The sequence below is a fragment of the Ranitomeya imitator genome, chromosome 7 (assembly GCF_032444005.1).
Source record: "Ranitomeya imitator isolate aRanImi1 chromosome 7, aRanImi1.pri, whole genome shotgun sequence".
Classification (NCBI taxonomy): domain Eukaryota; kingdom Metazoa; phylum Chordata; class Amphibia; order Anura; family Dendrobatidae; genus Ranitomeya; species Ranitomeya imitator.
Genome location: NC_091288.1, coordinates 221,034,319 through 221,056,860, shown reverse-complemented (window position 1 = coordinate 221,056,860; position 22,542 = coordinate 221,034,319). Strand labels below are relative to the sequence as shown.

At 43.7% G+C, this 22,542-nt stretch overlaps 1 pseudogene; it reads left to right on the top strand.

The window, feature by feature from the left end:
• Positions 1-12,785: 12,785 nt before the first annotated feature.
• The window catches only part of LOC138646218 (uncharacterized), a 40,948-nt pseudogene continuing 31,191 nt past the window's right edge, over positions 12,786-22,542 (top strand).

Below are 22,542 nucleotides of genomic sequence, written 5' to 3'. Positions count from 1 at the left end.
CAATTAGTCTCTCGAGATTTTAAATTGCTCAGAATTATCTTTCCAGTTGGTTCTACTTAGGGTTCCTCGGGGTTTACTGTTCTTCATGAATAGTGTTCTTCCAATTAGTTTTCTAGATTTGGCATTCCTCAGTTCATGTTTTTAGAGTTATTGTTCCTCAGGTTTAGTGTTCTTCATGATTAATGTTCTTCCAATTAGTTTTCTAGATTTGGCATTCCTCAGCTCATGTTTTTAGAGTTATTGTTCCTCAGGTTTAGTGTTCTTCATGATTAATGTTCTTCCAATTAGTTTTCTAGATTTGGCATTCCTCAGTTCATGTTTTTAGAGTTATTGTTCCTCAGGTTTAGTGTTCTTCAGGATTAATGTTCTTCCAATTAGTTTTCTAGACTTGGCATTCCTCAGATTCATGTTTTTAGAGTTAGTGTTCCTCGGGTTTAGTGTTCTTCAGGATTAATGTTCTTCCAATTAGTTTTCTAGATTTGGCATTGCTCAGATTCATGTTTTTAGAGTTAGTGTTCCTCGGGTTTAGTGTTCTTCAGGATTAATGTTCTTCCAATTAGTTTTCTAGATTTGGCATTCCTCAGATTCATGTTATTAGAGTTATTGTTCCTCAGGTTTAGTGTTCTTCATGATTAATGTTCTTCCAATTAGTTTTCTAGACTTGGCATTCCTCAGATTCATGTTTTTAGAGTTAGTGTTCCTCAGGTTTAGTGTTCTTCAGGATTAATGTTCTTCCAATTAGTTTTCTAGATTTGGCATTCCTCAGTTCATGTTTTTAGAGTTAGTGTTCCTCAGGTTTAGTGTTCTTCAGGATTAATGTTCTTCCAATTAGTTTTCTAGACTTGGCATTCCTCAGTTCATGTTTTTAGAGTTAGTGTTCCTCAGGTTTAGTGTTCTTCAGGATTAATGTTCTTCCAATTAGTTTTCTAGACTTGGCATTCCTCAGTTCATGTTTTTAGAGTTATTGTTCCTCAGGTTTAGTGTTCTTCAGGATTAATGTTCTTCCAATTAGTTTTCTAGACTTGGCATTCCTCAGATTCATGTTTTTAGAGTTAGTGTTCCTCGGGTTTAGTGTTCTTCAGGATTAATGTTCTTCCAATTAGTTTTCTAGATTTGGCATTCCTCAGATTCATGTTTTTAGAGTTAGTGTTGCTCAGGTTTAGTGTTCTTCAGGACTAATGTTCTTCCAATTAGTTTTCTAGATTTGGCATTCCTCAGATTCATGTTATTAGAGTTATTGTTCCTCAGGTTTAGTGTTCTTCAGGATTAATGTTTTTCCAATTAGTTTTCTTGATTTTGAATTCCTCAAATTAATCTTTCCAGAGTTAGTGTTCCTCAAGCTTAGTGTTCTTTTGATTAGCATTACTCAGACTGGACTTTCAAAAACTACTATCTCTCAGGTTCATGTTGTTCAGGATTAATATTCTTCCAATTAGTCTTTGTAGATTTGGCATTCCTCAGAGTAATCTTTCCAGATTTAGTATTCCTCGGGTTTAGTGTTCTTTCCCTCAGTGTTCCTCAGATTAGAGAATTACTGCTCCTCAGGTTGAGTAACGCATAATCCCACCAAGGTAACCCAGAAGGATAAAACAGGAGCAATGACACTCCACAGAATATAAAAGCAATTATTTATTTGAACTTTTTTTTTGTGCAAAATACTATGGAAAACAATTAAAAGGCAAAGTCACCTGAAGGAACAGAGATTAATCAGGCATAAGTTAGTTAAAAAGAAGTCCACATAGGATGTTCTCCAGCACCAAATAGAAAGGCGGATAAAGCTTAGCTTTTAATAGCATGGAATAATAGAGTAAGGGCAATGTGCACATGGTTACAAACAATCAATTTTGCTTACACGTTTTGGATTAAGAAAAAAACTTGATCACAACTTTTCTGCATTCTTCTGTGTTGGTGACATTTTATATTATATCTGTTCATCCAGTGGACTCAAACAAAGGCCAATTTTGCCCCCGTTACGTGGTCTATCTTGGATAAGCCGCACGTAACCTATGACCATGAGGGTTATGGCCACAGGCAGTGAACAGTTTAGTGACTTGATTTTGGACTTCCAGTTGAAGTTACTAAGACAGTGTTAAATATAACAATATTTTCAGAGTCGGCCTCTGGTCCCCATCACTGACAGCACGGCCAAAGCGATAAAAGGAACTATAAAAATTCCCCAAATAATTCAGTTATAGAAGCAGCAAAAAGGCATTAATGGTATCAACCAGCCAAGGTCACGAGGAAAATGCACAAACAGGAGGTAGCAGACCCCTGAAGGAGGCAACACGTGCAAAATACTGATGAAAAGATCACTCTCTTTGGCTAAAATATTACCCAATACCTCCTAATATTATTATATATATTTTTTGCATTTTTTATCTTTACAGGGTGCAGTCAGACCCAACAATGGTGACCTTGTAAACTAGGGGCTTTGACCTCTGTGATGTACTGATAGGGTGCCGGACAGCCCACCTTATTGAATAGTAGGGGTGTGTAATAGGCTGTTGGCTAGGCACTGTGTTACATGTGTGTGACTTGCGCCCTATAGCAAGCTTCATCTGCGTGCAATTCTACCACTAGGCAATCACCCCCTCCATGTGTTGGTAGGCCGAGAGTGGTTGTTTCATCAGTATTTTACAACCTGTGTTACCTCCTATATTAGGGGACTGCTGCCTCCTGTTTGTGCATTTTCCTTGTGACCTTGGCTAGTAAATACCATTGCCTTTTTGCTGTGTCGTCATCATTTGATAAATATCCCAAGGCGACGAAACAATTTTTGCTATTTTTAGAAATAGTATGCAAATTAAAACTTGTTTCCGGCATTGACGAGAAAAAAGTATTGTCAAAATCCCATTTAATGTCAGAACAATGAGGAGCATGGCTTCTCACAGCAGTCGTCCGTAGTCAAGGGAGTCACTGTGAAAATGATAATAAAGGGAAAAAATACACCAGTCCTCGAATTCTAAGAAAAATAAGAGAAAAGAGCTAAAGTAGTCCTTCCTCTGGTAGATTCTCAACCAGTAGTCACTCCACCAATAGACCTTCCACCAGTAGTCGCTCCACCAGTAGTTCATCCCTGGGGTAGACCCTCCACCGGTAGACCCTCCATCAGTAGTCCTTCCACCAGTAGACCCTCCTCCAGTTCTTCATCCACCAGTAGACCTTCTACCAGTAGACCCTCCACCAATAATCCCTCTACCAGTACACCCTCCATCAGTACACCCTCCACCGGTAGACCTTCACCAATAGACCGTCCAACAGTTGACTGTCCAACAGTGCACCCTCCACCGGTAGACCTTCACCAATAGACACAATATAGCCATAAATCCCATATATCACAAGCTATGAACATCTGGACCTGCAATCTAAGAAAGCTTGTTATTGGCTCAGTCACACAAGGAAGCCCAGAAATATCTCGGAGGACACATGACTACTTCTGAAATTACAAGATGCTACATACCCCTCATTAACACTTCCGAATGCGTCATCCTGAGATGTGAGATATATTCCTAAGATGTCTAGCCTTCACCTCTGTAAGAAGCGCACTTTTCCTGCTCAATGGTCTTTGGTTTATGCAGCACAAATAAGTAAAATCTCCGCAGCCCATGAAAATAGGTGGAACACATGAGTATTACATTCTGCAGAATTTCTCATTTTTCTATGCTTAATAGAATGACACACAGAACATCTAAATAATGACGCTCATCCTCCTGACGTATTGCGATCTTTCTGTCTCATGCTCATTCTCATTTCCTATTGACAGCCTCCTGTTTCAGTGCCACTGTCCTGTCCCATAATCATCCGCCTACCCCTTACTCCTCCTTTTATCTGATGGTCATCCTCCTGTCCCATCCTACTCCTCCTATCCAACGGTTATCCTCCTATCTCATCCTACTCCTCCTATCCAACGGTTATCCTCCTATCCCATACTCCTCCTCCTATCTTATGGCCATCCTCCTACCCATACTCCTCCTCTTATCTGATGGTCATCCTTCTATCCCATACTCCTCCTCCTCCTATGCAATAGTCATCTTCCTATCCAATTGTCATCCTACTATGCCAACCTCCTCTTATACTAAACGACTCCTCCCATCCCATACTCCTCCTATCCAATGGTCATCCTCCTATCCCATACTCCTCCTCTTATCCAATGCTCATCCTCCCATCCAATACTCATCGTCCTATCCAATGGTTATCCTCCCATCCCATACTCCTCTTCTTATCCAATGGTCATCCTCCTATCCCATACTCAAACTCATATCCAATGGTTATCCTCCCATCCCATACTCCTCCTCTTATCCAATGGTCATCCTCCTATCCCATACTCCTCCTCCTATCTGATGGCCATCCTCCTACCCATACTCCTCCTCTTATCTGATGGTCATCCTTCTATCCCATACTCCTCCTCCTATGCAATAGTCATCTTCCTATCCAATTGTCATCCTACTATGCCAACCTCCTCTTATGCTAAACGACTCCTCCCATCCCATACTCCTCCTCCTATCCAATGGTCATCCTCCTATCCCATACTCCTCCTCTTATCCAATGGTCATCCTCCCATCCCATACTCATCCTCCTATCCAATGGTTATCCTCCCATCCCATCCTCCCATCCCATACTCATCCTCCTATCCAATGGTTATCCTCCCATCCCATACTCCTCCTCTTATCCAATGGTCATCCTCCTATCCCATACTCAACCTCCTATCCAATGGTTATCCTCCCATCCCAAACTCCTCCTCTTATCCAATGGTCATCCTCCTATCCCATACTCCTCCTATCCAATGGTCTTCCTCCTATCCCATACTATTCCTCCTATCCAGTGGTCTTCTTCCTATCCCATACTCCTCCTCTTATCCAATGGTCATCATCCTATCCCATACTATTCCTCCTATCCAATGGTTATCCTTCCATCCCATACTCCTCCTCTTATCCAATGGTCATCCTCCTATCCCATACTATTCCTCCTATCCAATGGTCATCACCCTACCCCATACTCCTCCTCATATCTGATGATCATCCTCCTATTCCAAACTCATCCTCCTATCCAATGGTCATCCTCATATCCCATCTACATCTTCCTGCTGATGATGTCATACGTCTTTCCTTTGATGATCTTCTGACCAATTGCCATTTTCCTGTCCTATGGTCAGTCTCCGTTCCTAAACTCATCCACTTTCCCATGTGCACCCACCTATCCTGTGGTTATCCTCCTTTTCTGTGATAATCTTCTAGTTTTATGATAATTTTCCCATAGCATGGAGAATCTATCTATATAATCGTCTAAGGGTCACTTCCGTCTATGCCTATGCAGCATCAATAGTAAAAAGATATAATGTTAAAAATAATAAAAAAAAATAAAAAATCATTATATTCTCACCTTCCGGCGCCTTTCCCGCTCCTCGCGACGCTCCGGTCCCAAGAATCAATTGCGGCAAAGACCGGAGATGACGTAGTGGTCTGGCGAGATGATGACGTAACGGTCTCGCAGGACCGCTACATCATCACATGCTATTGCTGCAATGAATTCTTGGAAACGGAGCGTCACGAGGAGCATCGCTAAATGCCTGGGCTGGATCCGGGGGCCGCCGGAAGGTGAGTATATAACTATTTTTGATTTTAATTCTTTTTTTAACAGGGATATGGTGCCCACATTGCTATATACTACGTGGGCTGTGTTATATACTACGTGGGTGGTGTTATATACTACATGGCTGTTATATATGCAGAATAGTGAGTGCAGCTCTGGGGTATAATACAGGATGTAACTCAGTATCAGTAATGTAATGTATGTACACAGTGACTGCACCAGCAGAATAGTGAGTGCAGCTCTGGAGTATAATACAGGAGGTAACTCAGGATCAGTAATGTAATGTATGTACACAGTGACTGCACCAGCAGAATAGTGAGTGCAGCTCTGGGGTATAATACAGGATGTAACTCAGGATCAGTAATGTAATGTATGTACACAGTGACTGCACCAGCAGAATAATGAGTGCAGCTCTGGAGTATAATACAGGAGGTAACTCAGGATCAGTAATGTAATATATGTACACAGTGACTGCACCAGCAGAATAGTGAGTGCAGCTCTGGAGTATAATACAGGAGGTAACTCAGGATCAGTAATGTAATGTATGTACACAGTGACTGCACCAGCAGAATAGTGAGTGCAGCTCTGGGGTATAATACAGGAGGTAACTCAGGATCAGTAATGTAATGTATGTACACAGTGACTGCACCAGCAGAATAGTGAGTGCAGCTCTGGGGTATAATACAGGATGTAACTCAGGATCAGTAATGTAATGTATGTACACAGTGACTGCACCAGCAGAATAATGAGTGCAGCTCTGGAGTATAATACAGGAGGTAATTCAGGATCAGTAATGTAATGTATGTACACAGTGACTGCACCAGCAGAATAGTGAGTGCAGCTCTGGGGTATAATACAGGATGTAACTCAGGATCAGTAATGTAATGTATGTACACAGTGACTGCACCAGCAGAATAATGAGTGCAGCTCTGGAGTATAATACAGGAGGTAACTCAGGATCAGTAATGTAATATATGTACACAGTGACTGCACCAGCAGAATAGTGAGTGCAGCTATGGGGTATAATACAGGATGTAACTCAGGATCAGTAATGTAATGTATGTACACAGTGACTGCACCAGCAGAATAATGAGTGCAGCTCTGGAGTATAATACAGGAGGTAACTCAGGATCAGTAATGTAATATATGTACACAGTGACTGCACCAGCAGAATAGTGAGTGCAGCTCTGCAGTATAATACAGGATGTAACTCAGGATCAGTAATGTAATGTATGTACACAGTGACTGCACCAGCAGAATAATGAGTGCAGCTCTGGAGTATAATACAGGAGGTAATTCAGGATCAGTAATGTAATGTATGTACACAGTGACTGCACCAGCAGAATAGTGAGTGCAGCTCTGGGGTATAATACAGGATGTAACTCAGGATCAGTAATGTAATGTATGTACACAGTGACTGCACCAGCAGAATAATGAGTGCAGCTCTGGAGTATAATACAGGAGGTAACTCAGGATCAGTAATGTAATATATGTACACAGTGACTGCACCAGCAGAATAGTGAGTGCAGCTATGGGGTATAATACAGGATGTAACTCAGGATCAGTAATGTAATGTATGTACACAGTGACTGCACCAGCAGAATAATGAGTGCAGCTCTGGAGTATAATACAGGAGGTAACTCAGGATCAGTAATGTAATATATGTACACAGTGACTGCACCAGCAGAATAGTGAGTGCAGCTCTGCAGTATAATACAGGATGTAACTCAGGATCAGTAATGTAATGTATGTACACAGTGACTGCACCAGCAGAATAGTGAGTGCAGCTCTGGAGTATAATACAGGAGGTAACTCAGGATCAGTAATGTATGTACACAGTGACTGCACCAGCAGAATAGTGAGTGCAGCTCTGCAGTATAATACAGGATGTAACTCAGGATCAGTAATGTAATGTATGTACACAGTGACTGCACCAGCAGAATAGTGAGTGCAGCTCTGGGGTATAATACAGGATGTAACTCAGGATCAGTAATGTAATGTATGTACACAGTGACTGCACCAGCAGAATAGTGAGTGCAGCTCTGGAGTATAATACAGGATGTAACTCAGGATCAGTAATGTAATGTATGTACACAGTGACTGCACCAGCAGAATAGTGAGTGCAGCTCTGGAGTATAATACAGGAGGTAACTCAGGATCAGTAATGTAATGTATGTACACAGTGACTGCACCAGCAGAATAGTGAGTGCAGCTATGGGGTATAATACAGGATGTAACTCAGGATCAGTAATGTAATGTATGTACACAGTGACAGCACCAGCAGAATAGTGAGTGCAGCTCTGGGGTATAATACAGGATGTAACTCAGTATCAGTAATGTAATGTATGTACACAGTGACTGCACCAGCAGAATAGTGAGTGCAGCTCTGGAGTATAATACAGGATGTAACTCAGTATCAGTAATGTAATGTATGTACACAGTGACTGCACCAGCAGAATAGTGAGCGCAGCTCTGGGGTATAATACAGGATGTAACTCAGGATCAGTAATGTATGTACACAGTGACTCCACCAGCAGAATAGTGAGTGCAGCTCTGCAGTATAATACAGGATGTAACTCAGGATCAGTAATGTAATGTATGTACACAGTGACTGCACCAGCAGAATAGTGAGTGCAGCTCTGGGGTATAATACAGGATGTAACTCAGGATCAGTAATGTAATGTATGTACACAGTGACTGCACCAGCAGAATAGTGAGTGCAGCTCTGGGGTATAATACAGGATGTAACTCAGGATCAGTAATGTAATGTATGTACACAGTGACTGCACCAGCAGAATAGTGAGTGCAGCTCTGGAGTATAATACAGGATGTAACTCAGGATCAGTAATGTATGTACACAGTGACAGCACCAGCAGAATAGTGAATGCAGCTCTGGGGTATAATACAGGCTGTAACTCAGGATCAGTAATGTAATGTATGTACACAGTGACTGCACCAGCAGAATAGTGAGTGCAGCTCTGGAGTATAATACAGGAGGTAACTCAGGATCAGTAATGTATGTACACAGTGACTGCACCAGCAGAATAGTGAGTGCAGCTCTGCAGTATAATACAGGATGTAACTCAGGATCAGTAATGTAATGTATGTACACAGTGACTGCACCAGCAGAATAGTGAGTGCAGCTCTGGGGTATAATACAGGATGTAACTCAGGATCAGTAATGTAATGTATGTACACAGTGACTGCACCAGCAGAATAGTGAGTGCAGCTCTGGAGTATAATACAGGATGTAACTCAGGATCAGTAATGTAATGTATGTACACAGTGACTGCACCAGCAGAATAGTGAGTGCAGCTCTGGAGTATAATACAGGAGGTAACTCAGGATCAGTAATGTAATGTATGTACACAGTGACTGCACCAGCAGAATAGTGAGTGCAGCTATGGGGTATAATACAGGATGTAACTCAGGATCAGTAATGTAATGTATGTACACAGTGACTGCACCAGCAGAATAGTGAGTGCAGCTCTGGAGTATAATACAGGATGTAACTCAGGATCAGTAATGTAATGTATATACACAGTGACTGCACCAGCAGAATAGTGAGTGCAGCTCTGGAGTATAATACAGGATGTAACTCAGGATCAGTAATGTAATGTATGTACACAGTGACTGCACCAGCAGAATAGTGAGTGCAGCTCTGGAGTATAATACAGGATGTAACTCAGGATCAGTAATGTAATGTATGTACACAGTGACTGCACCAGCAGAATAGTGAGTGCAGCTCTGGAGTATAATACAGGAGGTAACTCAGGATCAGTAATGTAATGTATGTACACAGTGACTGCACCAGCAGAATACTGAGTGCAGCTCTGGGGTATAATACAGGAGGTAACTCAGGATCAGTAATGTAATGTATGTACACAGTGACTGCACCAGCAGAATAGTGAGTGCAGCTCTGGAGTATAATACAGGATGTAACTCAGGATCAGTAATGTAATGTATGTACACAGTGACTGCACCAGCAGAATAGTGAGTGCAGCTCTGGAGTATAATACAGGATGTAACTCAGGATCAGTAATGTAATGTATGTACACAGTGACAGCACCAGCAGAATAGTGAGTGCAGCTCTGGGGTATAATACAGGATGTAACTCAGTATCAGTAATGTAATGTATGTACACAGTGACTGCACCAGCAGAATAGTGAGTGCAGCTCTGGAGTATAATACAGGATGTAACTCAGTATCAGTAATGTAATGTATGTACACAGTGACTGCACCAGCAGAATAGTGAGCGCAGCTCTGGGGTATAATACAGGATGTAACTCAGGATCAGTAATGTATGTACACAGTGACTCCACCAGCAGAATAGTGAGTGCAGCTCTGCAGTATAATACAGGATGTAACTCAGGATCAGTAATGTAATGTATGTACACAGTGACTGCACCAGCAGAATAGTGAGTGCAGCTCTGGGGTATAATACAGGATGTAACTCAGGATCAGTAATGTAATGTATGTACACAGTGACTGCACCAGCAGAATAGTGAGTGCAGCTCTGGGGTATAATACAGGATGTAACTCAGGATCAGTAATGTAATGTATGTACACAGTGACTGCACCAGCAGAATAGTGAGTGCAGCTCTGGAGTATAATACAGGATGTAACTCAGGATCAGTAATGTATGTACACAGTGACAGCACCAGCAGAATAGTGAATGCAGCTCTGGGGTATAATACAGGCTGTAACTCAGGATCAGTAATGTAATGTATGTACACAGTGACTGCACCAGCAGAATAGTGAGTGCAGCTCTGGAGTATAATACAGGAGGTAACTCAGGATCAGTAATGTATGTACACAGTGACTGCACCAGCAGAATAGTGAGTGCAGCTCTGCAGTATAATACAGGATGTAACTCAGGATCAGTAATGTAATGTATGTACACAGTGACTGCACCAGCAGAATAGTGAGTGCAGCTCTGGGGTATAATACAGGATGTAACTCAGGATCAGTAATGTAATGTATGTACACAGTGACTGCACCAGCAGAATAGTGAGTGCAGCTCTGGAGTATAATACAGGATGTAACTCAGGATCAGTAATGTAATGTATGTACACAGTGACTGCACCAGCAGAATAGTGAGTGCAGCTCTGCAGTATAATACAGGATGTAACTCAGGATCAGTAATGTAATGTATGTACACAGTGACTGCACCAGCAGAATAGTGAGTGCAGCTCTGGAGTATAATACAGGATGTAACTCAGGATCAGTAATGTAATGTATGTACACAGTGACTGCACCAGCAGAATAGTGAGTGCAGCTCTGGAGTATAATACAGGATGTAACTCAGGATCAGTAATGTATGTACACAGTGACTGCACCAGCAGAATAGTGAGTGCAGCTCTGGGGTATAATACAGGATGTAACTCAGGATCAGTAATGTAATGTATGTACACAGTGACTGCACCAGCAGAATAGTGAGTGCAGCTCTGGGGTATAATACAGGATGTAACTCAGGATCAGTAATGTAATGTATGTACACAGTGACTGCACCAGCAGAATAGTGAGTGCAGCTCTGGGGTATAATACAGGATGTAACTCAGGATCAGAAATGTAATGTATGTACACAGTGACTGCACCAGCAGAATAGTGAGTGCAGCTCTGGGGTATAATACAGGATGTAACTCAGGATCAGTAATGTAATGTATGTACACAGTGACTGCACCAGCAGAATAGTGAGTGCAGCTCTGCAGTATAATACAGGATGTAACTCAGGATCAGTAATGTAATGTATATACACAGTGACTGCACCAGCAGAATAGTGAGTGCAGCTCTGGAGTATAATACAGGATGTAACTCAGGATCAGTAATGTAATGTGTGTACACAGTGACTGCACCAGCAGAATAGTGAGTGCAGCTCTGGGGTATAATACAGGATGTAACTCAGGATCAGTAATGTAATGTATGTACACAGTGACTGCACCAGCAGAATAGTGAGTGCAGCTCTGGGGTATAATACAGGATGTAACTCAGGATCAGTAATGTAATGTATGTACACAGTGACTGCACCAGCAGAATAGTGAGTGCAGCTCTGGGGTATAATACAGGATGTAACTCAGGATCAGTAATGTAATGTATGTACACAGTGACTGCACCAGCAGAATAGTGAGTGCAGCTCTGGAGTATAATACAGGATGTAACTCAGGATCAGTAATGTAATGTATGTACACAGTGACTGCACCAGCAGAATAGTGAGTGCAGCTCTGCAGTATAATACAGGATGTAACTCAGGATCAGTAATGTAATGTATGTACACAGTGACTGCACCAGCAGAATAGTGAGTGCAGCTCTGGAGTATAATACAGGATGTAACTCAGGATCAGTAATGTAATGTATGTACACAGTGACTGCACCAGCAGAATAGTGAGTGCAGCTCTGGAGTATAATACAGGATGTAACTCAGGATCAGTAATGTATGTACACAGTGACTGCACCAGCAGAATAGTGAGTGCAGCTCTGGGGTATAATACAGGATGTAACTCAGGATCAGTAATGTAATGTATGTACACAGTGACTGCACCAGCAGAATAGTGAGTGCAGCTCTGGGGTATAATACAGGATGTAACTCAGGATCAGTAATGTAATGTATGTACACAGTGACTGCACCAGCAGAATAGTGAGTGCAGCTCTGGGGTATAATACAGGATGTAACTCAGGATCAGAAATGTAATGTATGTACACAGTGACTGCACCAGCAGAATAGTGAGTGCAGCTCTGTGGTATAATACAGGATGTAACTCAGGATCAGTAATGTAATGTATGTACACAGTGACTGCACCAGCAGAATAGTGAGTGCAGCTCTGCAGTATAATACAGGATGTAACTCAGGATCAGTAATGTAATGTATATACACAGTGACTGCACCAGCAGAATAGTGAGTGCAGCTCTGGAGTATAATACAGGATGTAACTCAGGATCAGTAATGTAATGTGTGTACACAGTGACTGCACCAGCAGAATAGTGAGTGCAGCTCTGGGGTATAATACAGGATGTAACTCAGGATCAGTAATGTAATGTATGTACACAGTGACTGCACCAGCAGAATAGTGAGCGCAGCTCTGGGGTATAATACAGGAGGTAACTCAGGATCTGTAATGTAATGCTCTATACGTCATTAAGCCTCCATTTCATGATTGTTGCTCTATTTTGAGATTTGAAGCATGTGATAATTTTCTGTGGCTGTGGACATTACGTCTTGTGTAGAGTCACATTTCTCTCCATGATCGGAGCAGGTTGAGCCAGATTACGAGCCCTGATGTTTTGGTTACGCTGCAGTCTGTCCTTATAAGAGACAAAGAACATTTTAGAAGAACAACTTACAAAGCAACCAGACAAAACCACCATGATCCGCGCCCGTGTTGCCGCCTGCCTCCTGCTGCTGTCCGGTAAGTCCCTCTACAATTACCCGATCCTTCCCTATGAAGTGGCGGAGTCCTAACTCTTTGGGCAAAATCACTATATTCATAGAAACTGATTGTATGTAATTATTGTCACATCTTGATAATCGAGAGAAGCTGAGATAAGCCAAGTTCTTCATTTTCTGAGATGTTTGAACCCAATCCTCATCCCACCAACAAGGACAATCCCACCATGGAGACCTCAATCACCAGTGTCTCTGGCGTCTTCTGTCACATTTCTGGATGTAGACATCCACAATCCCAGATTATCCTGCCCCACGCCCCGACCAGCGTTCCCAGTGTCTCTATGATACTTTACCAGTGATTCTCGGGGATATTTCACTGTGTGACCTCTCCAGAACAACCTTCCCTTCTTGCTCCCACAAAGTTAATATTTTATCCTCATACCTTTTAGAACTTCTATTATGGAGGAAGCCTGAACGATTTACTGATATCTGGACCGAGAACTTTTTATAGATAGAACTTTTTCCAAAAAAGTCCAAATTTATACCATGAAAAGAAATTACAAAATGCCTTAAAAAGTAATATTGTCCGATAAAGGAGAACATTCCTGTAGATGCGATAAGCTCCTCATCTTTCTCCTGAGCTTTTCTTCCTCCCCATAACAAATTCCGAGTAGCCCCTCTAAACTTCTGAAAATGCCCAGTAACAAGAACTGGAGAACCATAAAGCTTTTCACCGGTCCGATTCTGCCCACCACGAATAAAGGACGCCGCCTCATAACACTTATGGTCACCTCTTAGATCTTCAGAAGAACATTCTGTTGTGTGCATCACAAAACATCCCTTGGGGCAAATATCTGAAGCTTTCATCTCCAGAAAACAATTGAGTCCGATTACTTCCTTACCCAGTGGCATAAACAGGGCCTTACTGGAAATGAAGTTCAACCTCGCCATTTTAACCACCCAGTCCCATGCTGCCCCCATCCCACAACTTGCCCAGATGGGGGTCTCAGTTGCTAATATGGCCGTCCCTGACTGATGGTCATGACTAAAGGAAATGTCGTCGATATGTTTGCCCCTGACAACATCTTTATCAAATCCCGGTGTATAAAGACCCATATTAGCATCATACAGTGATCACAGTGGTAGATCTCAGTGACACACAGCCGCCCTGTAGGGGATAGACACCCAGTGACTGGTTATGTTGGCTCTCGATGGAGTCGCTCATTTTTATTTTTCTTCTCCATTCAGCCCAGACCTCCATGACGACTTTTCAATCTCGCTAGAAGATCACTTCTTCAGTACTTTCTTCACATTGCTCCATTCTACACAAACAAAATACTGCTATAACCATCTATAGTGCCCTATACAGGCATAATGCCCCTACCCTGTGCCCCACAAAATAATAGGATGTATTTTTCCACTTAACACAGTAATAATGCCCCCTTTGTGTTTACACATAGTAATAGTGCCCCCTCTGTGCTTCTCTATAGTAATAATGCCCCTTTTGTGCCTCTCTCTGTGACCCTTGTGTTGCAGTGACCCCTGTAACAGGTAGGGGGCGCTGCATGGTCTCCCCAGTATACGCACGGAGGCGTATTGAGGCTGTCAGAGTGCATGGCAGTTGCATGCATGGATGTGATGATGTGACAAAGTCCGGCATTGTGGTGAATGGCCGATATGTGTGTCGCAGAGGAGGAGACTCTGCGCTGCCAGCCTGAAGCGATGTGGTGTCCTGGGACCTGTAGTCCTACAAGTATAGTGTTGTATAATAGTCATGGGAGGTTGGCAGGGCTAGTTATGTGAGATGGGCGGGACAAACTAGCCACACACACCCACACTCCCACCCAGGGGAGTGGTTAGAGGTATATGATGTGACCAGGGTGTGGGTCACCTGTGCCGTGTATGGTCGCTGTGAGTTTCCTGTTTGAAGCCTGTGTTGGAAGACCTGGGAGGAGGCTTCCTGAAGAGCACATGATGGGGCTTCAGACCTGGTGGCCTGGGGTGTTGGACGGAGTCCTGAATAGCACCCGGACAGGCCACATGCTGGTGTTGGGAGGTCCTGGGAGTAGGACCGGATCCCAAGTGGAAGCTAATATCCTTCGGTGGGTCTGGACTGACTAAGATATGCCGCAAAGGCAAGTTGGTGATTCCCGTGAGGCAGCTTTCCCGGAAGAGAGGACTGACAAGGAGTCAGCAGGTGGAGCAGGAGCTCCCGTCAGGTACCTGTACAGACTGTTGGTGATATGAACTGTGTGGTAACCCACGGAAACTGGTCAGGAGAGGACCAGCGTGTTTAGTTGCTGCAACCGTAATGTCGTATGATGGCGCCTGTTGTGCTCCATGGGCATTATTGAACTGTATGGCGGGCGGTCACCCACGATAACTGGACACAGTGGTTCGGCGTGTTTAGTGACAGTGTTTCAAAGCCGTATTCTATGATGTAGAGACTGTGTGCTTGCTGTGCATATTTCTGTGGCTTATGACTCCATAACAAACCACATGGACTGTTTTGTGTTCAAAAACCGTGCCCGTGTGCCTGAATCCCGTGCCAAGCGAGTGTCCCCCAATACACATGGTAAGTGCAACCTTACACCCTACATAACAATTTTGACCCCACAGTGCCTGTATGGTATGAATATCCCTTTTATGCCTTTCTATAGCAATAGTGCTTTCTTTGGACCTCCATATAGTAGTGGTCCACCCATTGTGCTTCCGCATAGTAACAGTACCCCCTCTGTGATTCTGAATACTGTAGTAATAATGGCCCCATTGTGCCTCTATATTGTAACAATTCCCCCATTGTGCCCGCACATAGTAATCGTGCCTCCTCTGTACCTCTATATATTAATAACACCCATGCGTGTGAACATTTAGTAACAATGCCCCTCTTGCCCCAATATTGATATACTGTTTTCCTTTCTGTTTTCCAGTCTGCACCTCTCCTGTGATTTCCAATTCCACCACCGCTATCACCACTGCCACCCAACCAGTGTGCGGAAATCCACTGATCAACGATCGGATAGTTGGTGGCACAGCTGCTACTGAAGGAGCATGGCCGTGGCAGATCAGCCTGCGGTACAAAGGTTACCACATCTGCGGAGGGTCCCTGATCTCCAACCAGTGGGTGCTCACCGCAGCACATTGCTTTGAGTCGTAAGTTGCTGCTGCAGAGAGGGGCTACAACTTGGTCTATGCCCTGTAGTGGTTAGTATGGTCCACCATGTTGCAATGGGCAAAGGTGACTGCATTCGTTTTAGTATTGTAACATATAGTAACATAGTAACATAGTTAGTAAGGCCGAAAAAAGCCATTTGTCCATCCAGTTCAGCCTATATTCCATCATAATAAATCCCCAGATCTACGTCCTTCTACAGAACCTAATAATTGTATGATACAATATTGTTCTGCTCCAGGAAGACATCCAGGCCTCTCTTGAACCCCTCGACTGAGTTCGCCATCACCACCTCCTCAGGCAAGCAATTCCAGATTCTCACTGCCCTAACAGTAAAGAATCCTCTTCTATGTTGGTGGAAAAACCTTCTCTCCTCCAGACGCAAAGAATGCCCCCTTGTGCCTGTCACCTTCCTTGGTATAAACAGATCCTCAGCGAGATTGTAGCTAGACCTAAAGAAAATTAAAATATGGCCATTGTGTTGGAGGGGGATGAGGTCAGGAAAGATGACAACCATGGCTTCCTACCACCTGGGAGATGAAGTATAGAGGGGTACTAATTGTCCTTGGTGGCACCAGGTGGAGGGTTCCAGCTGTGGAAGACATCACTGACAATCCATTGCCCTGATGTGTTCTCTTATGAGACAATATGAGGCAGATGTGTTGACCCCAGATATGTTTCAGTTCCTGCTGCCACAAGAATAACATTATGGAGGGTGAAGTCGCTCCTCATCATTGTGGTGCTTGGTTTCACCCCTTAGGTCTACGAATTCATCTTATTTCAAAGTCGGTCTTGGCGAGTACCAGCTTCTGAACCCCAGTGTTCACAGCATCGTGTCCAGTGTAGAAAGTATCATCGTGAACCCCCAGTTCCTTGGAGTTGGCAGCCCAGGGGACCTCGCCCTGATTGAACTCTCCAGTCCTGTTACCTATACTGACTACATCCTGCCAGTGTGTGTCCCACCAGAATCTATGAGCTTCTCCGATGGCTCCAACTGCTGGGTAACTGGATGGGGCAATACGGGAAGTGATGGTAAGAAAACCCAGAAAATGTATGGGTCTATAACCTAACCATGTATTATGCTTTCCAAGAGTACCACACTCCATCTCCATCATTTATCAGTGTATCTAATCTTACTATATGTTGGGTACAACTATTCTCATGGAGACCTACAGCTGACGCGGGAAAGCTTACAATTCAGGAAAAGCTCCCTGGGAAAAGTGCAAATGAGCTCTCCTCAAGAAGGAAGAAATCTGTGTCTCTAGTGCCACCTATTGGAGGTAGTCATCCTATAGGTCAATGTCTCCTACGATATACCTCCTTATGCGAATAAGTGTGGAGGTGAGGAGTTGGTCTTAGGAGGACCGGAGATCACGTGAGGGAAGATATCGGGAGATTAGTTCACAGATATATGGAGGAGACAGGTTGTGGATGGCTTTGTAGGTCAGTGTTAGTAATTAGAACTGGATACGCTGAGGGAATGGGAGCCAGTGAAGAGATTTGCAGAGGGGGGAAGTGGAGGAGTAGCGAGGAGAGAGATGAATTAGTCGGGCAGCAGAGTTAAGGATGGACTGGAGAGGTGCAAGGGTGTTAGCAGGGAGGCCACAGAGGAGGATGTTGCAGTAGTTGAGGCGGGAGATGATAAGGGCATGCACAAGCATTTTAGTAGATTGACGGTTGAGGAAAGGACGGATTCTGGAGATATTTTTGAGCTGGAGGCGACAGGAGGTGGAAAGAGCTTGAATGTGCGGTTTGAAGGACAGGGCAGAGTCGAAGGTTACTCCGAGGCAGCGGACTTCCGGTACAGGGGAAAGCATGATGTCATTAATTGCGATAAATAGGTCAGGTAAGGAAGATTTATGGGATGGAGGAAAGATGATGAGTTCAGATTTGTCCACATTGAGTTTGAGGAAGCGAGAGGAGAAGAAGGAGGATATGGCTGATAGGCACTCTGGGATTCTGGACAGCAGAGCGGTGGCATCTGGGTCAGAGAGGTAGATCTGAGAGTCATCAGCATAGAGGTGGTACTGGAATCCATGGGACTTTATGAGTTGTCCCAGGCCAAGTGTATAGATTGAGAAGAGTAGGGGTCCTATAACAGAGCCTTGGGGGACTCCAACAGAGAGAGGGTGGGATGAGGAGGTAGTGTCTTAGTGGGAGACGCTGAATGTGCGGTTGGAAAGGTACGAGGAGATCCAGGACGGGGCGAGGTCTTTGATGCCAAAGGAGGAGAGGATCTGTAGTAGGAGCAAGTGGTCAACTGTGTGGAAAGCAGAGGACAGGTCTAGAAGGATGAGTACAGAGTATTGTCCATTAGCTTTGGCTGTAAGTAGGTCATTAGTGATTTTGGTCAGGGCTGTCTCAGTTGAGTGATGGGGGTGGAAACCAGATTGTAGATTGTCATAGAGCAAGTTAGATGAGACGTGGGAGGAAAGTCCAGGAGTTTGGAAGCGAATGGGAGCAGTGATATTGGGCGATAGCTGGACATAGCAGTTGATAAGCTTATAGCCAGGCATCGTCTGTGACATTTTCTTTTACACATCTACAGAGTGCAAAAAATGATAGGGGAAATGTTTATAACCCCCAGGATCTAGGAAGTGGACGCCTCTGTTTTTTCTCAGACTCCAGCAAATATGGATTATGTACTCTGAAGATTAACAATTGTAGGACAACAATGCATTGTTCTCACCATTTCAAGTTTTCGTGTTTCCGTATTTTGCTCTCCATGACCTGGACCATCGCTCTTTTTCTTGCAGTGACTCTTCCATATCCTCAGACTCTGCAGCAGGTCATGGTGCCTCTGATCAATAACAGTGCCTGTGATGCCATGTACCACATCAACTCCAACATTGGTGCCAACATACAGATTGTCCCAAGTGACCAAATCTGTGCCGGCTACCAAGCCGGACAGAAAGACTCCTGCCAGGTGGGTGACATGTCTTCCAATATAAGCAGTATTCGAATCTCAGACTTTCATGATAGACACATCCGTGGTTGGAATAAACCTATAGTGGATGTCTTTTTGTATTTTTAAGAACCTTTCTTTCCATTTCCAGCAATGTATAAAGTACGATGTAGACCCCCAAGGCAATAAGCAAAGGGGAACATGACTTTGGGTGGTGGGACAGAGAACTTCTTCATTTAGTTCTATAGATTAGACTGCACTTTCAAAAGCCTTGTGAGGTTTTCATCGATAGGGGTCCTACAAGGTCGATCAAATGATGGAGCAAAAATGTCAAGTGCTGTTCTACATGGGAAAAGCGCTAGCCAAGAAAAGACACGTTGTAGAGAATTCACCCACTTACTTATATCATTTCATGTATGTTCTCCACTTACCTGTCTCTTCATGTATCTGCCCCAACTTTCTCTGTATTCTCATGTCTGCTTCCTCTTACCTCTTTCCCCTCATGTACCGGTGCTTCTCACAAAACTAGAATAGAATATCATCAACAATTTAATTTATTTCAGCTCTTCAATACAAAAAGTGAATCTATAATCTATAGAGTCATTACAGAGTGATCTATTTCACGTGTTTATTTCTGTTAATGATGATGATTATGGCTTACAGCCAATGAAAACCCAAAAGTCATTATCTCAGTAAATTAGAATAATTAACAAAAATGATTGTAAAACCAGAAATATTGGCCTCCTGAAATGTCTGTTCAGTAAATGTCCTCAATACTTGGTCGGGGCTCCATCTGCATCAATTACTGCATCAATGCGGCATGGCATGGAGGCGATCAGCCTGTGGCACTGCTGAGGGGTTATGGAAGCCCAGGTTACTTTGATAGCAGCCTTTGGCTCGTCTGCATTGTGGGGTCTGGTGTCTCTCATCTTTTTCTACCACACTTTTTCCTTCCACTCCACTTTCCATTAATATTCTTGGATACAGCACTGTGTGAACAGCCGGCTTCTTTAGCAATGACCTTTTGTGTCTTCCCCTCCTTGTGGAGTGTGTCAATGATGCCTTCTGGACATCTGTCAGGTCAGCAGTCTTCCTCATGATTGTGGAGCCACTGAAACAGACTAAGGACCTTTATAAACATTTAGGAGCCTTTACAGGTGTTTATTGTTAATTATTCTAATTTACTGAGATAATGACTTTGGGGTTTTCATTGGCTGTAAGCCATAATCATCAACATTAACAGAAATAAACACGTGAAATAGATCACTCTGTGTGTAATGACTCCATAGAATGTAGGAGATTCACTTTTTGTATTGAAGAACTGAAATAAATTCACTTTTTGATGATATTCTAATTTTATGAGAAGCCCCTGTATCTGCTCCCTCTTACCTCTGTCTCTTCATGTTTCTCATCACCACATTTTGGAAATTCACTGAACCCTATGAATTTGAACAATTTGCGGCTAGATGTGAGTTTGCATCAGCCACAGAAGCCTCCCATGACTTCCTCATAATGGTTGGCATCTATCGCATCACATGGTACAGCAGAGCCAATCATGAGAGACTATTGTAACCTGTATAAAAGCAAAGGCAGGGAATGTAGCAGCCACTGTGCTGTAAATCTTTATACTGAGAGGACGACACAGCGTAACCATAGAGAACGGGAGATAAAGCCATGAAGCAGAGAAGAAACTGTACGGGTAGTGTGACAGTGTGATGATGTCGCTTTGTTATTACTGCGGCTGTGTTTATGGTAAAGATCTTGATAAGGCTTATATATAGTCCTAAGAGACCTCAGAGCATTATATGGATCTTTTTTGGGGAAAATGGAAGACTTGCAAATTGATTTGCCCGAAATCAAATTTTTACAAACTGACCAATTCAAATTAAAAAATGGCTTATTTGTATTATTCAGTATTTTTTAATTTATGGCATTTTATTATTTAGGGTGACTCCGGGGGACCCCTGGTCTGTAAAATCGATGGGGTTTGGTATCAAGCTGGCATTGTGAGTTGGGGCGATGGATGTGCCTTGTCTGACCGGCCGGGAGTCTACACCTACGTCCCGGATTACTACAGCTGGATCAAGTCTCTTGCTACGTTCTCGTCCTCGGACTCCCCGGCGTCTTACAAGTCCTCGTCTGCTGTGTCTTCTCTATCAGTGTCTCTGTTGACCCTCAGTCTCTTGCTGCACGCACGGCTGTATTTACAGGCAGCGCTGCCCTAGGCACCGGGTCATGTTCGCAGTGGAGCCACGTTTGTCAGTAATCATTCTCGTTGTGTTTTTGTCTCAATTTTCTCCTGTGACTCAAATAGGCTGTGAAATTTTTCCCCATACTGACACATAATGACTTGAGGAACTCAAGAACGCTTCACAGCTCAACAAAGTCTGCACAGTCAAGCCCCCAATGCCCACTGGTCCATAATTCCCAAGATGGCTGTTGCTGAACCCCATACTGCGCAGGCACAAGGCTTTCATAGTTCTTCAAGATGGCTGAGTCTACTATCAGTCAATGCAGATGGAAATCCAGGGCGTCCGCAGAGCCCACTGTACAGGTGCAGGATAAAGCAGCAGAGTCCACTGTACAGGTGCAGGATAAAGCAGCAGAGCCCCAATGGTAATTTAGGCACCGCACGGCCCTTTATAGATATTGCAGATCTTATATTTGCACCTCATATGGCGGCATTAGTTTGGAGCTGGCGTCAGATCATTTTATATAATATGAAGTTAGAATTTTGAGTATGGCCTGAACTTTGTGGTGGCAGTATGTGGCACCGTGTGCTACTGTTCTGGGGATTAGGGTTGAGCGAAACGGGTCGGCCAGATTCAGAAGTCGCCGACTTTTGGCAAAGTCAGGTTTCATGAAACCCGACCCGACCCCTGTGTGGGGTCGGCCATGAGGTCGGCGATCTTCTGAACTGGAATCGGAATTCCAATACCGAGGTCCGATATGTTTAAGATATCGGGAATCGGTATCGGAATTCATATTTAAGTGTAAAATAAAGAATAAAAATAAAAAATATTGATATACTCACCCTCGGACGCGCCCTGGTTCTCACCTGATTCCTTCCTAAAAATCAGCGCCTGAAGGGCCTTCTATGACGTCGCGGCTTGTGATTGGTCGCGTGAGCGGTCACATGGGCGGTCACACGACCAATCACAAGCCGCGACGTCATCGAAGGTCCTTTAGGCGCTAATTCTTAGGAAGGAAGCGTCCGAGGGCGCGTCCGAGGGTGAGTATATTCTTAATAGGTATATACTCACCCTCGGACGTGTCCTGGTTCTAACCCGCAGCCTTCCTTCCTAAGAATCAGCGCCTGCAGGACCTTAGATGACGTCGCGGCTTGTGATTGGTCGCGTGACGCCCATGTGACCACTCACGCGACCAATCACAAGCCGCGATGTCATCGAAGGTCCTTCAGGCGCTCATTCTTAGGAAGGAAGGCTGCCGGTGAGAACCAGGGTGCGTCCGAGGGTGAGTATAGCAATATTTTTT